Source organism: Salvia splendens, chromosome 1, assembly GCF_004379255.2.
Source record: "Salvia splendens isolate huo1 chromosome 1, SspV2, whole genome shotgun sequence".
NCBI classification, from domain to species: Eukaryota; Viridiplantae; Streptophyta; class Magnoliopsida; order Lamiales; family Lamiaceae; genus Salvia; species Salvia splendens.
This window is the reverse complement of record NC_056032.1, coordinates 36952459-36978060: the sequence shown is the minus strand read 5'-3', so window position 1 is coordinate 36978060 and position 25602 is coordinate 36952459. Positions and strand designations below refer to the sequence as shown.

General features: G+C 37.9%; 1 long non-coding RNA gene across 3 annotated transcripts; it reads right to left on the bottom strand.

Annotated features, from left to right (window-relative positions):
- Positions 1 to 23636, bottom strand: LOC121749059. 3 transcript variants are annotated; one of them, XR_006039627.1, is made up of 4 exons: positions 23267 to 23636; positions 23078 to 23176; positions 1309 to 1383; positions 1 to 1125 (listed from the first exon to the last, which is right to left on the bottom strand). It is a non-coding gene; the product is annotated as an uncharacterized LOC121749059 (long non-coding RNA). The 3 variants fall into 3 exon arrangements; XR_006039626.1 differs by lacking the exon at positions 23267 to 23636 and having other exon boundaries at positions 23078 to 23233; XR_006039625.1 differs by lacking the exon at positions 23267 to 23636 and having other exon boundaries at positions 1 to 1383; positions 23078 to 23233.
- Between the last annotated feature and the right edge of the window lie 1966 nt (positions 23637 to 25602).

Genomic DNA, 25602 nt, shown 5'->3' with positions numbered 1-25602 from the left:
TTCCAATGAAAATCAATTAAGACCCATCAAAAGATAAGATCTGGATATTGTAAATCATACAATAAGCAGCAAGAAAGTCTATATAGAAGAATAAATGAATTGGAAAAACTATTGTGTACCACTGACAGCCTGTCATATCACAGGGTGAGGAAAGAAGAAACCATATCTACATAATAAAGTAAAGTGGATGAAACAGACCACAGGACACCAAGCATGAAAACAGAACTGCCTCTTATGGAAACTGATCGAGAGCCACCCAAAGATCTCTGGAAATTGAAGAGCATAACAATAAGCAAGAGGAAGTTCTACGTGGAAGAAAATTGGTGTAAAAGAATGATATACTCCCTCTACTACCCGCCATAAACATTATATCAAAGCCAGTATCAAAGAGTAGTCTTTGTCAAACAAAAGGACAAAGACAGCCATACCAGAAGAACCAACTTGGATAGAACCGCAACTTATTCTGAATTCCTTCTGTCACAGGGTGAGTTGAAAAACAATATCCATATCTACATAAAAAAAAATAGAAGTTGATGAAACAGACCAAAGGGAGCCAAGCATCAAACAAGAACTGCCTTCAGATGGTCACTTATCAAGAACCACCCAAAGATCTCTGGAAATTGATAAGGATAAGATAAGCCAGAGGAAATTCTAAGTGGAAGATAAATGGTGCAGAAAAATCACTATACTCCCTCTCTACCTACAATAAACACTAAATCAATGCCGGTATCTAAGAGTTCATGTTTTGTCATAGGCACACCATAAGGTCCAACTTGGATAGAACCATTAATTATTCGTAATCCTGTCACACGGTGAGAGAAAAACAATTTCCATATTTAAATAACATAGAGAAGTTGAAAAATCAGAGCAAAGGGAACCTAGCCACCAAACCAGAACTGCCTTCTGATGCAAACTAATCAGGGACCACAAAAGATCTCTGCAAATTGAAGAGGATAATAATAAGATGAAAATCTAGGTGGAAGATAAGTGGTGAACAAAAAATACTATACTCCCTATGCAACCCTCCATAAACACTACATCAATGTCCAACAGGCAACAACATGACCAGACAGCCACACCGTAAGAGCCAACTTAGATAAACCCATAGCTTGTTCTTAATATCGCCTGTAACAGGTTGAGATGTTAAACAATGCCCATATCTATAACAAACAAAAGTTGATGAAACAGCAAGTAAAAAAAACTTGAAATAAAACAGCGCAAGGGCATCCATAGATCAGACACTAGAAATTCAGGAGTACAATGATAAGCACAGGGAATGTCTACGTAGAAGAAAAATATAAAAGATACCATACTATACTCCCTCTGCCACTGTATAAGCCCATAACTGCCTTCTCTTTAAAACTGAACCCAAATATTTGACATCTGTAAATTGAAGAGCATAAAAATAAGTAAAGGGAGGTCCACCACGAAGATGACAACATAGAAAAATACTACACTCCCTCTCCCAGCCCTCATAAATACTGTCGACTCCAGCATTGAAAATTGATTCGTGTCCAACAGCCAGACCAAGATAGACCATCTTAAGCCACCTTTAACAGAACCAAAATTTATTTGTAAATTCCGTCACATGTTGAGGCCAAACACAATATCCAATTTAACAAAAAAAAAGAAACTAATGAAATGGAGTACAAATAACCAAGCATCAAACCAGAAATGGCTTCCACTGAAGGTTGATCAAGAACCAGCCAACAATAAGACACTGGAAATTGAAGAGTATAATGATAAGCACAGGAATGTCTACATAAAAGATAACATCTTAAAGATACCATACTATACTCTCTATCAAACCCAGAACCGAATTTCCTATAGAACCATGCAGAGACATCTGGAAATCAAAGAGCATAATAATAAGCAAAAGATAAGTCCAGTTAGAAGATAAATGACTGCAGAAAATTAGAAACGAATGTAAAACGATAAGCACAGAAAAATATTATAATGCACTCCCTCTCATCACATTGTAGAACACCAATCCGCCTTTCCTTGAGAAAGAAGAATAAGGCAACTGGAGATATGAACAGCATAGTAATAAGAAAGGGGAAAATCCAGCTAGAAGATGAATGAAATACAAAAGTACTATACTCCCTCTACCACCCTCCGTGAACACTTCAAACACCAACATTGAGTATTGGCACATGTCAAACAACCAGACGAAGATAGCCCTTCAATCAGCTCCTACCCTGATAGATTCACAAGTAAAGGAAAAGACCAGCTAGAAGATAAATGACAGCAAAAAAATAGTGTACTCTCTCTGCTACCATCCATAAGCACAATCCTTGCCAGCATCAGAGATGTGACAGCGTCCACAATGACAGTCCCACTAAAGCTCCTACTTTGACGGAAACAATTATTTTGCAATGAAGACAAAAACATTATTATACACATTTACGTAGCAAACAAAAAACTTAATACAGAGTAAAGACACTCGTGCATCAAGCAAGACTTGCCTTCCGACGTAAACTGCTGAAGGCTGACTAAGAACCACCCAACGCTCAGATAATGGAAATTGAAGAGTAAAGATAAACGCGAAGAAAGTCTATATACGAAAAAAATAATTACTAGAAAATAATATTGTAATAATGGAGTGCTCATTTCAGTTGGAAGAAGCTCGGCTAGAAAGGAGTTCGGTAAGCTCGGCTTACCGAGCTGGAACTAGCCTGGAACTAGCCGAGAAGAAGAAGGCAGAAGTCGGTAAGCTCAGCGGTAAGGAAGCTCGGTAAGGAAGCTCGGTAAGGAAGCTCGGCGTTGAGCTGGAATGAGCCGAGAAGGAAGAGTTCGGTTGTAAGCCGAGAAGGAGTTCGGTTGTAAGCCGAGGAAGGAGTTCGGTCGTAAGCCGAGGAAGGAGTTCGGTCTTGAACCGAGGAAGGAGTTCGGTCTTGAACCGAGAAGGTAGAAGCAACCTAGCCGAACTAGCCGTTGGAGCAGCAGTTAGTTAGCTGAGATGTAGCGGTTATTCTTCTTGCTTTCTTGATTCTTCTTGTAGTTAGTTAGTAGCAGTTGCTACTTGATTATAGAGCTTTAAATAGCTCACCGTGTATGTAGTTTAGAGTAGAGTTTAATCAATAAAGAGTTTTCCAGTTTTCTCTCCAAGATTATCATCTTCAATACTCAAAGTGTGAGTGTGTGTGTTTTCTGCATTGTGTGATCTCATACAACAGTGAGTGTGTGTGTGATCTTATTGAGTGTGTGAAAGCCTTGTGTGTGCGAATCCTAACAAGTGGCGCCGTCTGTGGGAAAGGGATATTGAAACTGATTTGCAGAGGATCAAACGGTTTCAGAGATGGCAGCAAGGCTTGATGCAGAAAAGTTCACAGGCAAGAATGATTATGGCCTGTGGAAGATGAAGATGAAGGCGGTTTTAATTCAACAAGGCTTGGCGGCAGTTCTTGCAAAACCAGAGGAGAAAGGAAAGGCTCCAGTGCTTGATGAAAAAGCTCAGGCAAAGATGGAGGAAATGCAGCTCAAGGCACATTCTGCAGTGATTCTGTGCCTTGGAGATAAGGTCTTGAGGGAAGTTCAAGAAGCCAAGACTGCGGTGGAGATCTTGGACAAGTTAGATGAAGTTTACTTGGCCAAATCCTTGGCTAACCGGCTGTATCTCAAGAAGAGGCTGTATGCCTATAGTTTTTCTGGAGATAGGTCCATCATTGAGCAGCTAGAGGAGTTCAACAAGATCATTGATGACCTGGGATCTGTTGATGTCAAGATCTCAGATGAGGATAAGGCCATTCTCACCTTGAATGCCTTGCCTAGCTCGTATGACCAGCTAAGTGATGCAATTATCTATGGAAGAGATAAACCTATCACCTATGCAGAAGTCTATTCAGCCTTGATGGCCAAAGAACTCCAGAAGACAGCCAACAGAGGCTCTGCAAGCTCCAATGTTCAAGCTGCAGAGGCCTTGAATGTGAAGAAGTTCAAGAAGCAGAACTTCAAGAAGAAGTTTGAGGGCCCTAAACCCTCAAGTTCTGATGCTCAGAAGGAAACCAGAGCTTGCTATTGGTGCAAGAAACCTGGACATTTGAAGAAAGATTGTCATGCATGGAAGAGAAAGATGGCCTCTGAGGGACACAATCAATCTGATTGTGTGGAGAGTGCTGATCCCCCGGCTCAACTCATGAATATCAGTGATAGTGGGGTCAGTCATAGGTGGATAATGGACTCGGGGTGCAGCTTCCATATGTGCCCCAATAGAAGCTGGTTTCATGATCTTCAAGAAGCATCGGGTACGGTTGTTCTTGGTAATAACCACATTTGTCAGATCAAAGGAATAGGGAAGGTAAAGTTAAGCCTACAAGATGGCTCTATAAAGATCCTAACTGGGGTGAGGTATATTCCAGAAGTGAAGAGGAACCTCATTTCATTGGGAATGCTGGAGCAGAAAGGGTTCACCATATTGATGAGTCAAGGAAAATTGTTTGTGAAATCTGGAGATGCAGTGATGATGGAGGCTGACAGAGAGCATATTCTCTATTATCTGAAGGCTAAGGCTGTTGATGGAGAAAGCAATGCAGTGTCAGATGATTCCATAATGCTATGGCACAAGAGATTGGGCCACCCAGCCGAAGGAAGCTTGAAAGAACTCATCAAGAAGGGTCTGATCTCTGGAGATTTCAACAAGATGGACCCCTGTGAGCAATGTATACTTGGAAAGGCTAAGAAGGCACCCTATCCTACAGGTATTCACTCTTCTACAGCCCCTTTAGACTACATACATAGTGATCTTTGGGGGCCTTCACCGGTGTGTTCAATTGGTGGAGGAAAGTATTATCTAGCTATCATTGATGACTATACAAGGAAGTTGTGGGTATATATTCTTAAAGAAAAATCTGAAACACTCACAAAGTTCAAGATATGGTGTAAGGAGGTTGAGCTAGAGAAGGGTAGAAGTGTTAAATGCTTAAGGACAGACAATGGCCTAGAGTTCTTGTCTGCTGAGTTTGATCTGTTTTGTAAAGAGAAGGGTATGAAGAGGCACCGGACTGTTCCTGGTAATCCTCAGCAAAATGGTGTTGTGGAAAGGATGAATAGGACAATCCTAGAGAGGGTGAGGTGCCTACTTCTTGGGTCTGGTTTGAGCAGCAGATTCTGGGGTGAGGCTGTGTATACAGCAGCCTATCTCATCAATAAATGCCCATCTACTGCCCTGAAATCTGAAACTCCTGATTACATGTGGTATGGAGCTCATAGTGACTACTCAAAATACAAGGTGTTTGGGTGTGTGGCCTATGCTCATGCTAGGCAAAGTAAGCTTGAAGCTAGGGCTCTGAAATGTATCTTGCTGGGGTATCAGAGGGGTGTTAAGGGGTATAGGCTCTGGTGTATTGAGCCCGGTAAGCAGAAGGTCTTGGTGAGTAGGGATGTGGTGTTCTTGGAGGATCAGATGCCATTCCTGAAAGATAAGCCGGACTCCAATGAAGATGAGGGTGATTTCTTCAAGGTGGAGCCTGTGGCGGTTGGCCTAGGAGCAGGTGGAGTTATTGACTCAGGGAGTGAGTCTGATTCAGATAAAGAAGAGGCTCCAACTCAGGGCAACCAGGCTGGTGAGTCTATATCAGACTCTATCAGAGACTATCAGCTTGCAAGGGACAGAGTTAGAAGAGAAACAAGGCCACCAACAAAGTTCTCTGATGTTGTGTATTATGCTCTGTGTGCAGCTGAAGGTATTGATGGTGCAGATCCACTCACATATAAAGAAGCTATGCAGAGTAAAGATAGAGAAAGATGGATTGAAGCCATGAATGAGGAAATAGAGTCTTTACTCAAGAACAAAACATGGATTTTGGTGGACAAATCCAAGCTGAATACAGATGGAAAGGAGAGGAAGCTGATCAGTTGCAAGTGGTTGTTTAAAAAGAAGGTAGAAACCACTGATAAAGACAGAATCAGGTTCAAGGCAAGGCTGGTGGCTAGAGGCTTTACACAGCAGGAGGGAATCGATTTCAATGAAGTGTTTGCACCTGTTGTGAAGCACACTTCGATTAGGATTCTATTGGCTGTGGTGAATCAGCTTGACTGGGAGCTACAACAGCTTGATGTGAAGACAGCCTTCCTCAATGGAGATCTAGAGGAAACTATCTTCATGGAACAGCCAGAGGGCTATGTGAAGATTGGAGAAGAAGGCAAGGTGTGCCTGTTACAGAAAAGTCTTTATGGACTTAAGCAAAGTCCTAGACAGTGGAATAAGAAGTTTGATGCACAGATGAAGAAGATTGGCTTCTCCAAGTCAGAATATGATGATTGCATCTACATCAAGAAGGCAGGCAGGACTCCCGTTGCCTACCTATTACTCTATGTGGATGATATGCTACTTGCAGGGCCTTCTATGACAGAAATTCAGAAAGTTAAACAAGATCTGAAGTCAAGCTTTGAAATGAAGGATCTAGGAGAGTCAAGGAAGATCCTAGGCATACATATTCAGAGAGATAGAGGCTGCAAGAAGCTGTGGATGTTGCAAACTGACTATATTGAGAAAGTTTTGCAGAGATTCAAAATGGAAAATGCAAAAGCTGCATCAACTCCTCTGTCCCAGAGTTTTAAGCTATCAAAGGAACAAGCCCCTAAAACTAAGCAAGAGGCTGATGAGATGGAGGCTATCCCTTATGCTAGTGTGGTTGGAAGTGTTATGTACACTATGATTTGTACAAGACCAGATTTGGCTCATGCTATCTCAGTGACTAGCAGATACATGGCAGACCCGGGGAAGGAGCATTGGAATGCTCTTAAGTGGATATTGAGGTACATGAAGTCAACTAAGGACTGGGGGATTGTGTTCAATGGCTGGGAAGGTGAATCTGAGGAGGTTGTGCAGGGCTATTGTGATGCAGACTATGCTGCAAACCTGGACAACAGAAAGTCCCAAACAGGTTATCTTTTCACCATGTTTGGAACTGTAATCAGCTGGAAGTCAGGGTTGCAAAGTGTTGTTGCTCTCTCAACAACAGAATCAGAGTATATAGCTCTCACTGCAGCTGTACAGGAGAGTTTTTGGATTCAGGGAGTGATTTCTGATTTTGGTTTTGACCAAAAGACAATGGTGATTCATTGTGACAGCAGCTCAGCTATGTGCTTGGCTAAACATCCGGGTTTTCATGAAAGGAGCAAGCACATAGACATAAAGTTGCATTTCATTAGAGATGAGATTGAAAAGGGGAGAGTGAAGGTGATTAAGATTAACACCTTGCACAATCCGGCTGACATGCTAACAAAGTCTCTAGGTAGAGACAAGTTTGATCATTGCAAGAAATTGATCAATGTTTGTGCAAGAACTGAGATGAGCCCTCAGGTGGAGAATTGTAATAATGGAGTGCTCATTTCAGTTGGAAGAAGCTCGGCTAGAAAGGAGTTCGGTAAGCTCGGCTTACCGAGCTGGAACTAGCCTGGAACTAGCCGAGAAGAAGAAGGCAGAAGTCGGTAAGCTCAGCGGTAAGGAAGCTCGGTAAGGAAGCTCGGTAAGGAAGCTCGGCGTTGAGCTGGAATGAGCCGAGAAGGAAGAGTTCGGTTGTAAGCCGAGAAGGAGTTCGGTTGTAAGCCGAGGAAGGAGTTCGGTCGTAAGCCGAGGAAGGAGTTCGGTCTTGAACCGAGGAAGGAGTTCGGTCTTGAACCGAGAAGGTAGAAGCAACCTAGCCGAACTAGCCGTTGGAGCAGCAGTTAGTTAGCTGAGATGTAGCGGTTATTCTTCTTGCTTTCTTGATTCTTCTTGTAGTTAGTTAGTAGCAGTTGCTACTTGATTATAGAGCTTTAAATAGCTCACCGTGTATGTAGTTTAGAGTAGAGTTTAAACAATAAAGAGTTTTCCAGTTTTCTCTCCAAGATTATCATCTTCAATACTCAAAGTGTGAGTGTGTGTGTTTTCTGCATTGTGTGATCTCATACAACAGTGAGTGTGTGTGTGATCTTATTGAGTGTGTGAAAGCCTTGTGTGTGCGAATCCTAACAAATATAATACTATACTCCCTCTGCCAAACAGTACAAACAAAGAACGGCTTTCCCCTAGAAACTGATAGAACAACCCAAAGATCAGACATCTGGAGATTGATGAGCATAATAGTAAGGAAAGAGAAAGCTCAGCTAGAAGATAAATGACAGGAGAAATGTCACCCTTCATAAACACCATAAATGCAAGCATCAGAGATTGGTCCACTTCAACTACCCGTGACAAAGGCTGAAATTGATATACACACAGGTAAATAAACAAACAGATTAAAGGGAACAGTTACCCAAGCATCAAAGTTCAAACTAGAACAGATTAGAGGGAACAGTTAACCAAGCATCAAAGTTCAAACTAGAACTGCCTTCCAGCGAAGCCTGATGAAGAATCCACCCAATAGTCAGAGACTGGATAACAAAGAGAACAACAATAAGGGCAGGAAGGTCCAGGGAGAAGATACGAGGTAGTAAAAAACCCTATTCTATACTCCCTGTCACAATGTAAAAGCCCAGAACTGCCTTCTCTTGAAAACTGAAGTACCCAAATATCTGACATCACGAAACTGAAGAGCATAACAATAAACAAAGGAAATGTCCAGCGAGAAGACAAACGAAAGTATAAAATACTATATACTGCTTCTGCCACCCTTCATATGCTCGGTCAACGCCAGCATCAAATATTGGTCCATGTCCAACAGCCGGACCAAGATAGCCCTTCTTAAGCTCCACTTCAACAGAACTAAATTTATTCTGCATCTCCTGTCACATGTTTAGGCCAAAACCCGATATCCATGTAACAAAATGTAACTACTGAAACGGAGTAAAAGTAACCAAGCACCAACACAGAACTGGTTTCCATGGAAGGTTGATTACGAACCAGCCAATGATAACACTCTGTAAATTGAAGAGTATAAAGGTAAGCACCGGGAATGTCTACGTAGAAGATAAAATCTACATCTGTGTAACAAACAAAATACTGATGAAAGAGAGAAAAGATAATGCAGCATTAAAACAGAACTCTCTTCGTGAAGGTTGATTAAGAACTTGCCAACGACCAGAAACTGGAAATTGAAGAGTATAACAATAAGCATTGGAAAGGTCGACGTAGAAGATAAAACAAAGTAGACAAAAACACTTTAGTATACTCCCTACATTGTAAAAACACAGAACGGCATAACCCAAAGGAGATGTCCAGCAAGAAGAAAAACGACAGTAGAAAGATACTATACTCCCTCTGCCACCCTTCATAAACTCGGTCAACGCCAGCATCAAATATTGACCCATGTCCAACACAGCCAGAACCCCCTTAAGCTCCACCTTCAACAGAACTAAAATTTATTTTGCATCTCTTGTAGGAAAAATTCTATTTTTGTTCTTGCATGCTAATAGAATTCCATTTTAATGAAGGGCTTTAGTTTTATTCCGACTCAGGGAGTGAAGCATAAACGTTATGCGTCTTTGGGCAATGACGCACAAATCTTATGCGTCTTTGGGTAATGACGCACAAACATTTGGTGTCTTCTAATGACGCACAACTATTATGCGTCTTTACATAATGACGCACAACTCTTATGCGTCTTTGCTGAATGACGCATAACAGTAATGCGTCTTCCAGTCGGGTTTTAAGGGGGCAGAACGCACACAACAGAAGCAGCGGAGCACTCAGCAGTGGCGACTTCATTGTTTTCAACCGTTTCCGACGGATTTCAACTGTTTCCAAACATATTTCGGTAATTGTCCTTCAATTTGGCTACATTCATCCTTTGTTGCTTAATTTGTGCAGGTTTTCCCTAATTTAGCAAAGTTAGGGCTTACGATGAAATTGATGAATTTACGGTCAATTTTTGTTGTTTTGTTGCCTATTTGTGTGTTTCACATGTATATAATTCAATGGGTAGAAGTAAGTGATTCAATTTTTGTAATTGCGCCTCTTTTTACTAAGATAAAATTTGAATCTTGATTATGTTTTCAAATTGGAATTTAGCTTGCTGTTTTTCAATTGAAGTTGCAATTTAAGTTGGATTATTGAGTTTTTATGATAAAAATTGAATCTTGGTTATGTTTTACAATATTTTTCAAAAAAAATTTAGGTTAATGTTTTGAAGCAGATGACATCTTCAAGTTCCGAAGAACTGTTATGTTATGGACCTGAGGATCCATCATTACTTTTTCATCAAAACGAACACATTTCAGCCTCATTGTTGGCAAATGGCACATCAAATGTTTTTAGAGTTCGTCGGACGGAAAGTAAGGTTTGGGCAGTGCAAATACATGAAAATGTAAAGTATTGGCTTGATGTATGGGGTTTCAAAGGCGTGTTGGAATGTGAAAGGCCGATGAGGATGGACAACGAGCTTATCACTGCCTTGATCGAGCGCTGGAGGCCCGAGACACACTGTTTCCACCTACCAGTTGGAGAAGTTACCGTAACTTTACAAGATGTGCAAAGCCTGTGGGGTTTGAGAGCAGACGGTCGTGTTTTCACTGACCGTGACTACCCTAACGGATATGAAGATTGGCCCAGCAAGTGTCGAGATGTGTTGGGATGGGATGGATACATGACGGAGAAACAGAAACGAAACAGGGCGGTTTGTTAATGACATCTGTTATCCACCAAGCGACGATACCTTTGGGTGATGGGCTGCATGATTATGCATACATCCAAAGGGCACGTATACATGCCCTGATCTTGTTAGTGACATCTCTTACACTAAGACGCATAAGGGTTAATGCGTCTTTAAAAACGTATAATGGTTGTGCGTCATTACGTAAAGACGCATGATGGTTATGCGTTTTATTAATAAAGAATCTTTATGGTTATGAGTCACTCCCTAAGTCGGAATAAAACTAAACTCCTTCATTAAAATGGAATTCTATTAGCGGCTTAGAACAAAAACAAAAAGTGCTCTCAACATGTGACAAGAGATGAGCACTTTCTATTTTTGTTCTAAGCCGCTAATAGAATTTCATTTTAATGGAGTTTAGTTTTATTCCGACTTAGGGAGTAACGCAAAACCATCATGCGTCTTTATTAATAAAACGCATAACCATCATGCGTCTTTACATAATGACGCACAACCATTATACGTTTTTAAAGACGCATTAACCCTTATGCGTCTTAGTGTAAGAGATGTCACTAACAAGATCAGGGCATGTATACGTGCCCTTTGGATGTATGCATAATCATGCAGCCCATCACCCAAAGGTATCGTCGCTTGGTGGATAAGAGATGTCATTAACAAACCGCCCTGCTTCGTTTCTGTTTCTCCGTCAGGTATCCATCCCAATACATCTCGACACTTGCTGGGCCAATCTTCATATCCGTTAGGGTAGTCACGGTCAGTGAAAACACGACCGTCTGCTCTCAAACCCCACAGGCTTTGCACATCTTGTAAGGTTACGGTAACTTCTCTAACTGGTAGGTGGAAACAGTGTGTCTCGGGCCTCCAACGCTCGATTAAGGCAGTGATAAGCTCGTTGTCCATCCACATCGGCCTTTCACATTCCAACACGCCTTTGAAACCCCATACATCAAGCCAATACTTCACATTTTTATGTATTTGCACTGTCCAAACCTTACTTTCTGTCCGACGAAATCTAAAAACATTTGATGTGCCATTTGCCAACAATGAGGCTGAAATGTTTTCGTTTTGATGAAAGAGTAATGATGGATCCTCAGGTCCATAACATAACAGTTTTTCAGAACTTGAAGATGTCATCTGCTTCAAAACATTCACCCAAAATTTTCTTGAAAAATATTGTAAAATATAACCAAGATTCAATTTTTATCATAAAAACTCAACAATCCAACTTAAATTGCAACTTCAATTGAAAAACAGCAAGCTACATTCCAATTTGAAAACATAATCAAGATTCAAATTTTATCTTAGTAAAAAGAGGCGCAATTACAAAAATTGAATCACTTACTTCTACCCATTGAATTATATACATGTGAAACACACAAATAGGCAACAAAACAACAAAAATTGATCGTAAATTCATCAATTTCATCATAAATCATAACTTTGCTAAATTAGGGAAAACCTGCACAAATTAAGCAACAAAGTATGAATGTAGCCAAATTGAAGGACAATTACCGAAATATGTTTGGAAACAGTTGAAATCCGTCGGAAACGGTTGAAAACGATGAAGTCGCCACTGCTGAGTGCTCCGTTGCTTCTGTTGTGTGCGTTCTGCCCCCTTAAAACCCGACTGGAAGACGCACTACTGTTATGCGTCATTCAGCAAAGACGCATAAGAGTTGTGCGTCATTAAGTAAAGGCGCATAATAGTTGTGCGTCATTAAGAAACACCAAATGTTTGTGCGTCATTACCCAAAGACGCATAAGATTTGTGCGTCATTGCCCAAAGACGCATAACTATAATACGTTTCTTTATTAAAGACGCATAACGTTTATGCGTCACTCCCTGAGTCGGAATAAAACTAAAGCCCTTCATTAAAATGGAATTCTATTAGCATGCAAGAACAAAAATAGAATTTTTCCCACATGTTGAGGCCCAGCACAATATACAGGTAACAAAAAAGAAACTGATGAAACAGAGTAAAAATAACCAAGCACCAAACCAGGAGTCAGTGGCGGATCCAGGTGGGCAGCAGGGGGCGGTCTCCCCTTCCCGGCGGCCAAGAGCGTCGAATTTTCATTAAGGATTGACCGAAAAAACCCATAATCGCCCCCTCCGCAAAAACATTGAGGAATAAGAAATCCTGGGGATAATTCTTTTGTTATTCTAGACTACAATTAACATTCCATAAGTGTACTATACTTTTTTTTTTGTCCTGCTTTGGGAGAGACGCACTCCCTTCAATGAAAAGCATGACGGAGCTGCGTCTTTGTGTAAGACGCATGAGAGACATGCGTCATTTGTTTTTTTATTTTTATTTTAAGGGGAAAGACGCATGAGCGTCATGCGTCACTAAAAGTCTAGAACAACTCTACACAGCAGCATCTAGAACAACTCTTTCTTATCCTAAAAGTCTAAGACTTAAACTAGCAAAAACGCACAGAGAATTTCAACAAACAAAAATGAAAACTGGAACGAAATTTTGCAATTAAGACTGAATTACTGCAGCAGTACCTGAAATTCAAGTAAAATTTGGGGAGAGAAAAAATTTAGAGATTAAATGCGAAGTAGAAACATGATCAATACGTATATTTAAGAAGAATTGATGTGAATTCCTTGTCAATGGAATTGGTGAGCGGAAGCAGAAACTGTCAAGAAATTGCAGCTAGTCAAAGTCTTAGACTTTTAGGATAAGAAAGAGTTGTTCTAGATGCTGCTGTGTAGAATTGTTCTAGACTTTTACTGACCCTGAAGAAAACAGAGAATTCCGAAAGATTATCCAACAAAATAATTATTCAAACCAAATCCTTAATACCATTGCAAACCAACTAGATACTATTTCATCAAAAGCATCTACTGTTAATAGACAAAGTATCCTTAACGATACTTCCAAACCTTTTTTCAAAAGCAATGATATTTTAAAAAATAAGAATATTTCCTTTAATTCAAAAACAGAGGAAATTCTTAATAGGATCTCTGGAAACCTTGCTGAATCAACCAAGTCAACTACAAATGTTATTCATAAAAGCCATGAGTCCAGTACTGAACAATCAAGTTACTCTTCCTTTGAAAAGGAAGATAATTTTGTTGAGAAACTAGAAAATGTTTTCAAAAATTCTAATAACTCCCCTCTTAAAATAAATAAAATTTTCAAAGGAAAAAGATTTAACAGTAATAAACCTTATTATAATAGGCCTTCGCCAGCAGATTTGCTGTATGAAGAGAGAAGACAATTTCATAAGTCCAGTTATGACGGAACCTCAATTACTGAATGGAATATTGATGGAAAACCTGAATATGAAATTCTCAATACTTTACAAGAAATGGGAATGGCAAAAATGGCATTTAGATATGCTGGTATTTCTGAAAAAGAAGCATGTGTCCTCCTTGTTAATGGCTTTACATGCCAACTTAAAAATTGGTGGGATAACGCTTTAAGCCTAGAAAGCAAAGAAGAAATTCTTAATCATGTTATTAATACCGAAGATCAAGATGGAGAAATACATGAAGCAAGCGATGCTTGTGATTTCCTTATTATTATCATCTCCATGTATTTTGTCGGAAACCCTAGGGAAGAATGTAATAGCTCTTCTATGGTTTTAAATAATCTTAGATGCCCTTCCTTATCCGATTACAGATGGTATAAAGATGTCTTCATAACTCATGTCCTCAAAAGAAATGATTGTAATCAAGCCTTCTGGAAAGAAAGATTCATAGCAGGATTACCCAAACTGTTTAGTGAAAGAATAATACAAAAACTCAAAGATGATATTAATTCTGAAAATATCCCTTTTGAAAATATAACTTTTGGTCAATTATTTGCTTTCGTCAAAAAAGAAGGATTAGCCATTTGTATGGAAATAAAAATACAAAACAAATATAGAAAAGACAAACAAAATGCCAAAAATGAATTAAGGTGTTTTTGCGAGATGTTTGGAATTGAAAAAAATGAGGCTCCTTCGTCTAAAAGCAAAAAGAAAATTAGAAAATTCAAGAAAGATTCTCAAAAGTATGATTATTACAAAACTCCACAAAGTAATTTTAGAAAACCAAAAAGAAAATTCAAACCAACTAAGGATAAAGACAGGAATAAAATAAAATGTGAGTATTGCAAAAAATTGGGTCACACCGAAGAACAATGTTGGAAGAAAAGGAATAAAAACATTAGATTACTAAGTAAACAGATTAATAACCTTTTAAGAGAAGAAAATAGTTCCTCCAACTCATAAAGTGAGTCAGAAATTGAAGAAATTTAAAACACCTCTGAAAGTAGTAATTACCATAGTAGTAATGAAAATGAAAAAGATATTTGCAAAATTTGCATCAATGTCATTTCTAAAGAAAAGAAAGAAGCTATTCTAGATCTCCTTCACCAAATCCCTGACACTGAAACTAGGGATGATTATCTTAATAAGTTAAAAGACTTAATTCTTGAAGAGCCGTCTACTTCTAAAAAATAATATCAAGGAACAGTACAGCTTAAACAAACTATGAGATAAATATCCTTATCAAAGTATATCAAAACAAATAACTACAAAAGACCTTCAGAGTGAAATTAATAATCTTAAAAAACAAATTAATGAAGAATTTTAAACTTAAAGAAAAGGATTTTGAATTGGAAACAAGACTTTCTATCATTGAAAATAATACAGAAGTTAATAATTGGGAAAATCCGGAACAAAATTCAGAAAATAATTCCATAAGAATCATCCAAGAAATGAATTATCAAAAATGGCATGTTAATGTAACCCTGGTTATCAGTGATTTCAAAACCAGCATAATGGCGTTAGTTGACTCGGGTACTGACCAGAATATTATCAGAGAAGGAGTTGTTCCTACTAAGTATTGTGACAAAACAAAAGAAAAACTTTATACAGCCTATAATAACCCTTTAAGAATCAGATACAAACTATTCAAAGCCCATATCTGTAATGATGGTTATTGTTTCAAAAATATTTTTACAATTGTTGAAGATATCACTTACAATATGATTCTAGGAACACCTTTCATAACTCAAATCTATCCTTTTAGTGTCGATGATAGTGGCATTACTACCAATATCCAAGGAAGAAAATTAAAATTTAATTTCATCTCCCCCCATTTTGAAACAAGAAATCCTTAACCTTCAAAAAAGTTCTATTTTTAGACAAATCAATAAGATAACCCAAAAACAAAAACAAATAAATTATCTTAAAGAAGAAATTCATTTCCAAAAAATTGAAGAGCAACTCAAAATTCCTAGATTTTTTTCAAAAATTAAAGAAATAGAAAATAGTTTTATCAAAAGAGTTTGTAATGAAGTCCCCAATGCTTTCTGGGAAAGAAAGCATCATGTGATTAATTTACCTTATGAAGAAGATTTCCACGAAAGTAAAATTCCTACGAAGTCAAGACCCATTCAAATGAATCAAGAACTTCTTGAAATTTGTAAAAAATAAGTTAAAGACTTACTAGATAAGAAACTTATTAGACCCTCAAATTCTCCTTGGAGTTGTTCTGCTTTTTATGTCATGAAACATGCAGAATTAGAAAGAGGAACCCCCAGACTTGTTATTAATTATAAACCCCTTAATAATGTTTTATAATGGATTAGGCATCCAATTCCTAATAAAAGAGGTCTGATAAACAGGCTTTACAATGCAAAAATATTCTCCAAATTCGATCTTAAATCTGGATTTTGGCAGATTCAAATTGCTGAGAAGGATAGATATAAGACAGCCTTCACAGTTCCCTTTGGACATTATGAATGGAATGTAATGCCTTTCGGTCTCAAAAATGCTCATTCGGAATTTCAAAAAATCATGAATGATATCTTAAATCCTCACAGTCAATTTAGCATCGTCTACATAGATGATGTTCTGATCTTTTCCCAAGATCTTGACCAACATATAAAACATTTAGGAATTTTCTTAAAAACCATTGAGAGAAAAAATCCTTCAAATTGGACAGAAGAACATACCAATGTGGTTAAAACCATAAAGCAACAGGTTAAAACTCTACCTTGCTTAGGTATTCCTAATCCAAAAGCTTTCATGATTATTGAAACAGATGCTTCAAACATAAGCTATGGAGGAATATTAAAACAAAAACTGGATTCAAAAGAACAATTGGTAAGATACCAATCTGGTATCTGGAATAATGCACAAATGAATTATTCTGTTATTAAAAAAAAAATTTATCCATAGTTTTATGTATTCAAAAATTTCAAGATTACCTTTATAACAAAAGATTTTTAATTAGAATTGATTGCAAATCTGCAAAAGAAGTCCTTACAAAAGATGTTCAAAATATTGTCTCAAAACAATTTTTGCCAGATGGCAAGCCATTTTATCTGTCTTTGATTTTGAAATTGAGTTTATAAAAGGTGAAAATAATTCTCTACCTGATTTTCTAACCAGAGAATTTTTACAAGGTCGCAATGACGGACTCTAGGATGTCCAAGAAACAAAGTATCAAAGATTATGAAATCTTCCCCTCAAATAAAACCTCAAAGGCGTTGGTTTCATCCTCGGCTCCTCTCACTCCTAAAAAACTCAATCAAAGACACCTTTCAAATCAAATTATTCCAAACAGATTTTCCCCACTTCAAAATATTCCAGAAATCCCTTATAATACTGTCATTACCTCAAATATTCCAAAGTCCACTAATATTCAAATCCTTAATGCTCCTGAAGAGTTCAAGTATTTTCCCAAAGAATGGCATGAAGATTGTGGGATGACCTCTTTCACTGATTTTCCAGCCAAACTCTCTCAAATTGATTTCATAAGAAACCGTTTTCCAAATTCTTCCCAACTCTGGGAATCGGATGATTGTCTAAAAGATCAAAAGTATTATGAGTTTATTCTGGTTGATTCTGATTCAGTTGAAATAACTCATAACTACAATAGATCCAAAGAAATTGAGTATTCAAAATGTATTATCAAAAAAGTCCATACTACGACCACCTTTGGTGGCCTTAGTGAATTCAAAACTTTCAATCACCCAGCTCAGGGGTATAATTATATCGATTATAAAAATGCTTGGTTCAGAGCTTTCTTACTAAAGATATTATAATCACTTCTGGTTCATGGCCTTTCATCATAATTGTGAAAAACAACTTCCAATTTAGTTTCCAGATTGGTGGAGGAAAATGGGATCTTCTATCCAAATTCTCCCCCTTGAAGTTCAAAAGGGTTTCCATGTCTTTGTTGAATACTTTACCTTTAAAAACTTTCAAAATTTTATTATGTTCCATCCGGAATTCAAAGTTCCTTGGATTTTTGCCTGGGATTTCAACTTTGAGAAAATTTATCCAGACCCTTCTCCTTACTCTTTAACAAGAGTCTTCAAAATCAAATGGTGAGCTAGGTTCCAAAATCATATTGGAGCTGAACTGGCTGTCAAGCAATTCTTTACCACTGGTGAAAAGGTGGTTTATCAAAGAGAACATAAAGGAAAAGATAAGGCAGAGAAAACGGAAAAAGCTAGCAACTCAGAATCAAGAGCTGATAGTTTTTTGGATAGCCTTCCAGAACACATCAAGAAAGATTTCTTTGATTTTATTGCACAAAAATCTGTCTCCACAAAATCCAAATCTGAAGAATCTGTCTCTTCTGACCCTATTGGGGGTCAAGACCCCTTTGATTTCTAAAATGGCAGGTTTCCCCTTCAAAAGAAAGGCCACAGGAGCCTTTGCAAAATACGTCACTGCTTAATTGCCTTTGACATTACATTCCATTCATAATGTCCAAATGGCAGGTTTTCCCTTCAAAAGAAAGGCAATTTGAAGGCTGTCTTATGTAAAATACGTCACTGCTTACGTTTATGTAAATTACTGTACACCTTTTTAGCCAGGGTTGTTGGCTATAAATAAAGGGTTTCTACTTCCAATTGTACAGTAATTTACATAAACGTAAGCAGTGACGTATTTTACATAGTACAAACATTATTACAAAAGTCACTATTCACTATTCACATAATTGGAAGCAGAAAAGTGACCTACAATTTTGACTTCATGCTGCAAGAACGATGCTGAGTATTCTGAGTTTTCTCTCACATCTTTTGATATATTGGCAGTGCCTAAATTCTTCATCGTCATAGTAATAATCAAAGTGATGACTTCTCCGGAACCTGTGTTCATACATGATCTGGAGACTTTCTTTTTCACTTCTTATTGCTTCTTGTAACCGTCTAGCTTCCATAGCATATTCTATCATACAGCGAGGCTTCATCTTCAAGCTGCAGTGATTATGAGGATGACATTGAGATCTCTTTTCATTTGATTGAGTATGGCTCTTCGATGAATGATTGCATCAATAATCTCCCTTAAGTAAGGAAAATCAACTTCCTCTGGAGGAGCATCAAAGGTGAATTTTGCAATTTCACAAAGAGAATCAACATTTCCTATCCCAATCTTGATTTCCTTGATGAGATATTTTGCAAAGGCTCCTGTGGCCTTTCTTTTGAAGGGGAAACCTGCCATTTTAGAAATCAAAGGGGTCTTGACCCCCAATAGGGTCAGAAGAGACAGATTCTTCAGATTTGGATTTTGTGGAGACAGATTTTTGTGCAATAAAATCAAAGAAATCATTCTTGATGTGTTCTGGAAGGCTATCCAAAAAACTATCAGGTCTTGATTCTGAGTTGCTAGCTTTTTCCGTTTTCTCTGCCTTATCTTTTCCTTTATGTTCTCTTTGATAAACCACATTTTCACCAGTGGTAAAGAATTGCTTGACAGCCAGTTCAGCTCCAATATGATTTTGGAACCTAGCTCACCATTTGATTTTGAAGACTCTTGTTAAAGAGTAAGGAGAATGGTCTGGATAAATTTTCTCAAAGTTGAAATCCCAGGCAAAAATCCAAGGAACTTTGAACTCCGCATGGAACATAATAAATTTTTGAAAGTTTTTGAAGGTAGAGCATTCAGCAAAGACATGGAAACCCTTTTGAACTTCAAGGGGGAGAATTTGGATAGAAGATCTCATTTTCCTCCACCAATCAGGAAACCAAATTGGAAGTTGTTTTTCACAATTATGATGAAAGGCCATGAACCAGGAGTGGTTATAATATCTTAGTAAGAAAGCTCTGAACCAGCATTTTTATAATCGATATAATTATACCCCTGAGCTGGGTGATTGAAAGTTTTGAATTCACTAAGGCCACCAAAGGTGGTCGTAGTATGGACTTTTTTGATAATACATTTTGAATACTCAATTTCTTTAGATCTATTGTAGTTAAGAGTTATTTCAACTGAATCAGAATCAACCAGAATAAACTCATAATACTTTTGATCTTTTAGACAATCATCCGATTCTCAGAGTTGGGAAGAATTTAGAAAACGGTTTCTTATGAAATCAATTTGAGAGAGTTTGGCTGGAAAATCAGTGAAAGGGGTCATCCCACAATCTTCATGCCATTCTTTGGGAAAATACTTGAACTCTTCAGGAGCATTAGGGATTTGAATATTAGTGGACTTTGGAATATTTGAGGTAATGACAGTATTATAAGGGATTTCTGGAATATTTTGAAGTGGGGAAAATCTGTTTGGAATAATTTGATTTGAAAGGTGTCTTTGATTGGGTTTTTTAGGAGTGAGAGGAGCCGATGATGAAACCAAGGCCTTTGAGGTTTTATTTGAGGGGAAGATTTCATAATCTTTGATACTTTGTTTCTTGGACATCCTAGAGTCCGTCATTGCGACCTTGTAAAAATTCTCTGGTTAGAAAATCAGGTAGAAAATTATTTTCACCTTTTATGAACTCAATTTCAAAATCAAAGACAAATAAAATGGCTTGCCATCTGACAAAAATTTGTTTTGAGACAATATTTTGAACATCTTTTGTAAGGACTTCTTTTGCAGATTTGCAATCAATTCTAATTAAAAATATTTTGTTATAAAGGTCATCTTGAAATTTTTGAATGCATAAAACTATGGATAAAATTTCTTTTTTAATAACAGAATAATTCATTTGTGCATTATTCCAGATACCAGATTGGTATCTTACCAATTGTTCTTTTGAATCCAGTTTTTGTTTTAATATTCCTCTATAGCCTATGTTCGGAGTATCTGTTCAATAATCATGAAAGCTTTTGGATTAGGAATACCTAAGCAAGATAGAGTTTTAACTTGTTGCTTTATGATTTTAACCACATTGGTATGTTCTTCTGTCCAATTTGAAGGATTTTTTCTAAGTCTTTGATAGAGGGGTTTACAAGTCTCTTATCTAGTAAGTCTTTAACTTCTTTTTTACAAACTTCAAGAAGTTCTTGATTCATTTGAATGGGTCTTGACTTCGTAGGAATTTTTACTTTCGTGGAAATCTTCTTCATAAGGTAAATTAATCACATGATGCTTTCTTTCCCAGAAAGCATTGGGGACTTCATTACAAACTCTTTTGATAAAACTATTTTCTATTTCTTTAATTTTTGAAACAAATCTAGGAATTTTGAGTTGCTCTTCAATTTTTTGGAAATGAATTTCTTCTTTAAGATAATTTATTTGTTTTTGTTTTTGGGTTATCTTATTGATTTGTCTAAAGATAGAACTTTTTTTAAGGTTAAGGATTTCTTGTTTCAAAATGGGGGAGATGAAATTAAATTTTAATTTTCTTCCTTGGATATTGGTAGTAATGTCACTATCATCGACACTAAAAGGATAGATTTGAGTTAGGAAAGGTGTTCCTATAATCATATTGTAAGTGATATCTTCAACAATTGTAAAAATATTTTTGAAACAATAACCATCATTACAGATATGGGCTTTGGATAGTTTGTATCTGATTCTTAAAGGGTCGTGGCGCCCCAAAGAAGAAAAGCAAGGGGAAGAGGGTTGGCGAGTCCTCGCAGCCGGGTGAGGACGACAGCTTGGTACGGAGGAGGTGGACGGACGCGGAGAACGTCGCGCTGTCCAAGGCGTGGGTGAGTGTTTGCGACGATCCTCTCGTTTCGAACAACCAGAGGATCGTCAACTTGTGGGGCAAGACAGCAGCAGCCTACCAGAGGTTTTGCCCGGAGGTGAGGCGATGCACCGGGGAGGATTGCCGGAAGGGGTGGGACCGAATCAGGGCTGCGGTCTCCCGATTTTCAGGCTTGTACACCAACGCCCTCCGCATGATGAGCAGTGGCCAAACGGAGGAAGACTGCATGAGGATAGCGGAGAAAGCCTTCCCCCTGAAGGGGGTGTATAAGGACTTCACCTACTGGAACTGTTATCTTGTGCTGAACGACTCCGAGAAGTTCCGAGTAGGTGTCGACGCTGGATGGCCGAAGAAGCAACGACTGAACTATACCGGTGATTTCAGCGGCAGCAGCGGTGGTTCCCACGACCTCCCCAAGACGGCCCAGGAGGTCCCGACCCCTCGTTCGTTCGCTCGCCGAACTCGCCCGGTTGGGCACAAGCGGGCTCAACGGGAGGCGAGGGGGGTCGCCGGGGGTTCCCAGGAGGTCCAGTCGGCATCCCCCTTGGCCAATCCACAGCGGATCTCAAATTCTTCGCGCGTCAACAAACGCGCGCTCAGATGGTCAAGACGATGGCCGAATGGCGAGCGGCGGTGGACCCCGTGGAGAAGAATTTGCTTCAAACATTGCTCCTGAGCATGCAGGAGGATTTGGAGGCGGCACGGAGGGAAGCCTCCGGGAGTAGAGGCGGCGGCGACGGAGGCGATGGTGGCGACGGAGGCGGAGGCGATGGTGCCGACAACGACGGAGGAGACGACGACGGAGCAGAGGAGTGAATTATTGTATTTTTTGTTAATTATTGTACTTTTTTTAAAATTATTGTACTTTTTAAAATTATTGTACTTTTTAAAATTTTAATAGTATTATTAATGTTTCTCGTATATGTCTCGTAAATTAAATTATGTATATTGTGTGATTGTTAATTATTTCATTTTTATATAATTGTTATTATATGTGGCTATTGATGTGGTTGGGCTATTTATGATGTGGCTAGGCTATAGCTGGGCTATTTATGATGTGGCAGGAGAATTTTTAGTATTGATGATGTGGCAGGAGGAGTTTGTGGCTAGGCTATGGCTGGGTTATTCCTATTGTGGATGATCTTAAGAAACAGCCACCGGTAAGACACTGGAAATTGAAAAGTATAACGATAAGCACATGGAATGTCTATGTAGAAGATAAAGTTGTTAAAAAATACCATACTTTCATTGCCAGAGATGACTCAATATACCAAACAAACAGCCTGTTTCAATTTATTTATGGAGACACTAGGAGAAAACGTCCTACACCAAGTCAGGGAATCACCTACTTTTGGCATATGACTGATGTGCGGAAATCACAAAAAACCTTAATTGAAGTATGATACTGAGGCTGCTCACCGGCGTAGAGCGAATACAGAACATCAACATAGAAGAGGAAACAATGAGTAAATTAATGGATAGAATTTCACATAGACAAAAAGACAAAATTAACCTTCTCAAACGAAAGATCACGAACTAACAAATCGATTGCACTACCATAAACAAACGAATCGTTTAAGATATAAAAACACCTTCAAAACTTGAACCAAATAATCAATATCGAAGAAGAATCACAACAAAAGAAGCTTACTGATCGTAAACCCATCTATCCTCGCCGCCATACTAGATTGGGGAAAGTAAAAAGAAATCGCACCACACGGAGGAAGTAATCCAGTCGATTACACAAAACCTAGTGGCCAATATAAATCGCAGCACAAAACCTCAAGACATTATAATAAACATGGAAAATAAGAAGTAGATTGATGATTTTGGTAATTACCGAAGTTTATATAGCTGGAGTTGGCGGCAGATGGACGGCTACGATTGATTGGATCAAAACAAGTCGGTTAGTAGAAAATAATTAATTAGCAGGAAGAGCCGAATAGGTAACGTTGAAAATACATGATATTTTTCCCTTCTGCAAATAGGATTGTATCATTATAGAGGCTCAAATAATATTTTTTTAATGCCATTTTTACCTTTTATAATTAGTCCCTTTTTGGTAGGGGGCAGATAATTCAAAATTATCATTTGATCATTATTATTCTACTACTGCACATTAAAGTATCTTAAGACAAGACATACCATACCAGCATTATAACATTATATATCTAACAAATATTTATTTAATAAATAAAAACAGATTGGCATTCAAACTAATTTCTCTTGACATTTACTTTGTCTGAAGATATATCAAAATATAGTACTCCGTACTTCTCTATCCACAAATAATAGGATTAACATTCAAACTAAATTCACCTAATGAGTATTTACTTTGTTTGAAAATATATCAAAATATAGTATTTACTGCGTCACTAATAGTAGGCGCAGTTTAATTTGACACGTGTTTCAGAAAATGTAATAGAACATGAATAGAAAGATAGTGAAAACAAAAAAAATGGATCCTAATTTTATACTTTCTCCGTCCATAATCAGAATGCTTGAATCTTCTCTTCTTCACTGGTAATTTTAAAATTATTTGTTGAATCTACCGTTGCAGTTTTATACATTCATTTAACTTACCTTTTAATTGTTTTGGTATAGTATTATATACTACAGCGTTGGAAGTTGGAACATGAAATTGTGGAAAATTGGTGAATAATGAAGGGTCTTCATTTCAAACAAATGCACAAAACACATGTGAAAAACAAATTACTTATTTTGTAGATACAACTAATAGACCGAGAACAATACCTAAATTAGTAAATTCTCCATATTTTGGAATGATTGCCTTTCTATTTTTTTCTGAATAACACCCAAAATATTGACTGTCAATCTCTTTCTTCTAAATAAAGCCTGCAACTTCTTCTGTTAACCCTCAAAACATTTTTCTTCTCCTTCGCCATTTTCAACAAATGATGCAGTTCATACATCATCATCTCTTTCCCTCATCTTCTTCTCTCTTCATCTTTTCTTTTCCTAATTCTACAGATCAGGAGGGGGGCCATGAATTTTCCAGCAGATCGTAAGCCCATGGATTTTCTTGCAGATCATAAGGATATTTAGGTGGTCCTGGTGATCCAAGGGATCAGCCAACCCCTCCCACACTCTACATCAACCACTGACTGTTACTCTTCTGTTAAGCTTGTTAAAACAGGAAGACTTGTAAAAGTGCATGTGTTTCCCAAACGAACACATATCAATAATGAGATACTACGAAAAGCATGGGCAAAGGAAGCGTTTTAGACACATTGTATTCATATGTTCTAAATTTACACAACTTGAAAACTCATCCATGCCACCCCTCCTCTTTTTACCGGGCTTGGGACCGGCTGCGCAGGGGCATACCCCATCACAGGCAGAGTTACACGACTCTACCTAGTACTAGACAGAGAATTCAACAAGGAAGCAAGCACCTAGAAGAATCACATACACAGAGATGGGATCGACTGGCCACTTAGAACAAACATGTATCATTTGAAAATAAAGAACTTGCTCAACAGATAAAGTAGAAAAGAGAACAAACACAAATTATCAAACAAAAGAACATTTTAACTGGAAAGAACAATTCCAAGTAGGTAGGTAGGTACAGTAGCAGAAAACATGCAAAGTATAAAGTAGTAGTTTAAGAGAATGAACTGTATTGAAAAAAGAACTTGACAAATACTAGCAGTTCAGCAGAGTATCCTGGCAACAATAGGAACAACGAGCTAATTTTAGGATTTTTTTTAAGGATGACAGAAAATAATAAGCTCAAAATTGTTAAGTCAAACAAGCTTATTCTTTTAAAAGATTAGCCAGTATCTATCAAATCTGACCCTGACTTAATTTCATAAATAAGATTATTTTCAAGTAGATGCAGAAGATGAACCACCATCCAATACTTTTTCAAGACTCAAAACAAGGTTAGCCACTACCTTCACAACAAATGAAAATTATGGCTTTGGAAAACATGCCCCAGAGAATAATTATCAAGCAAATGTACAACTCAAAAAAAGTTGTCAAGCATCATGTATTAAAAATATAATCCTTAATAGTCACCTTATAGTTCAGTTGCATAGACTTGATATAATCCGTACAAGCAAAGGGCACATCCTAAATTAGCCAAGTCTAAATACCATGAGATGCTTGCAATCATGTAACATGAACAAGTATGCAATGGAGCTGTTAAGAAAT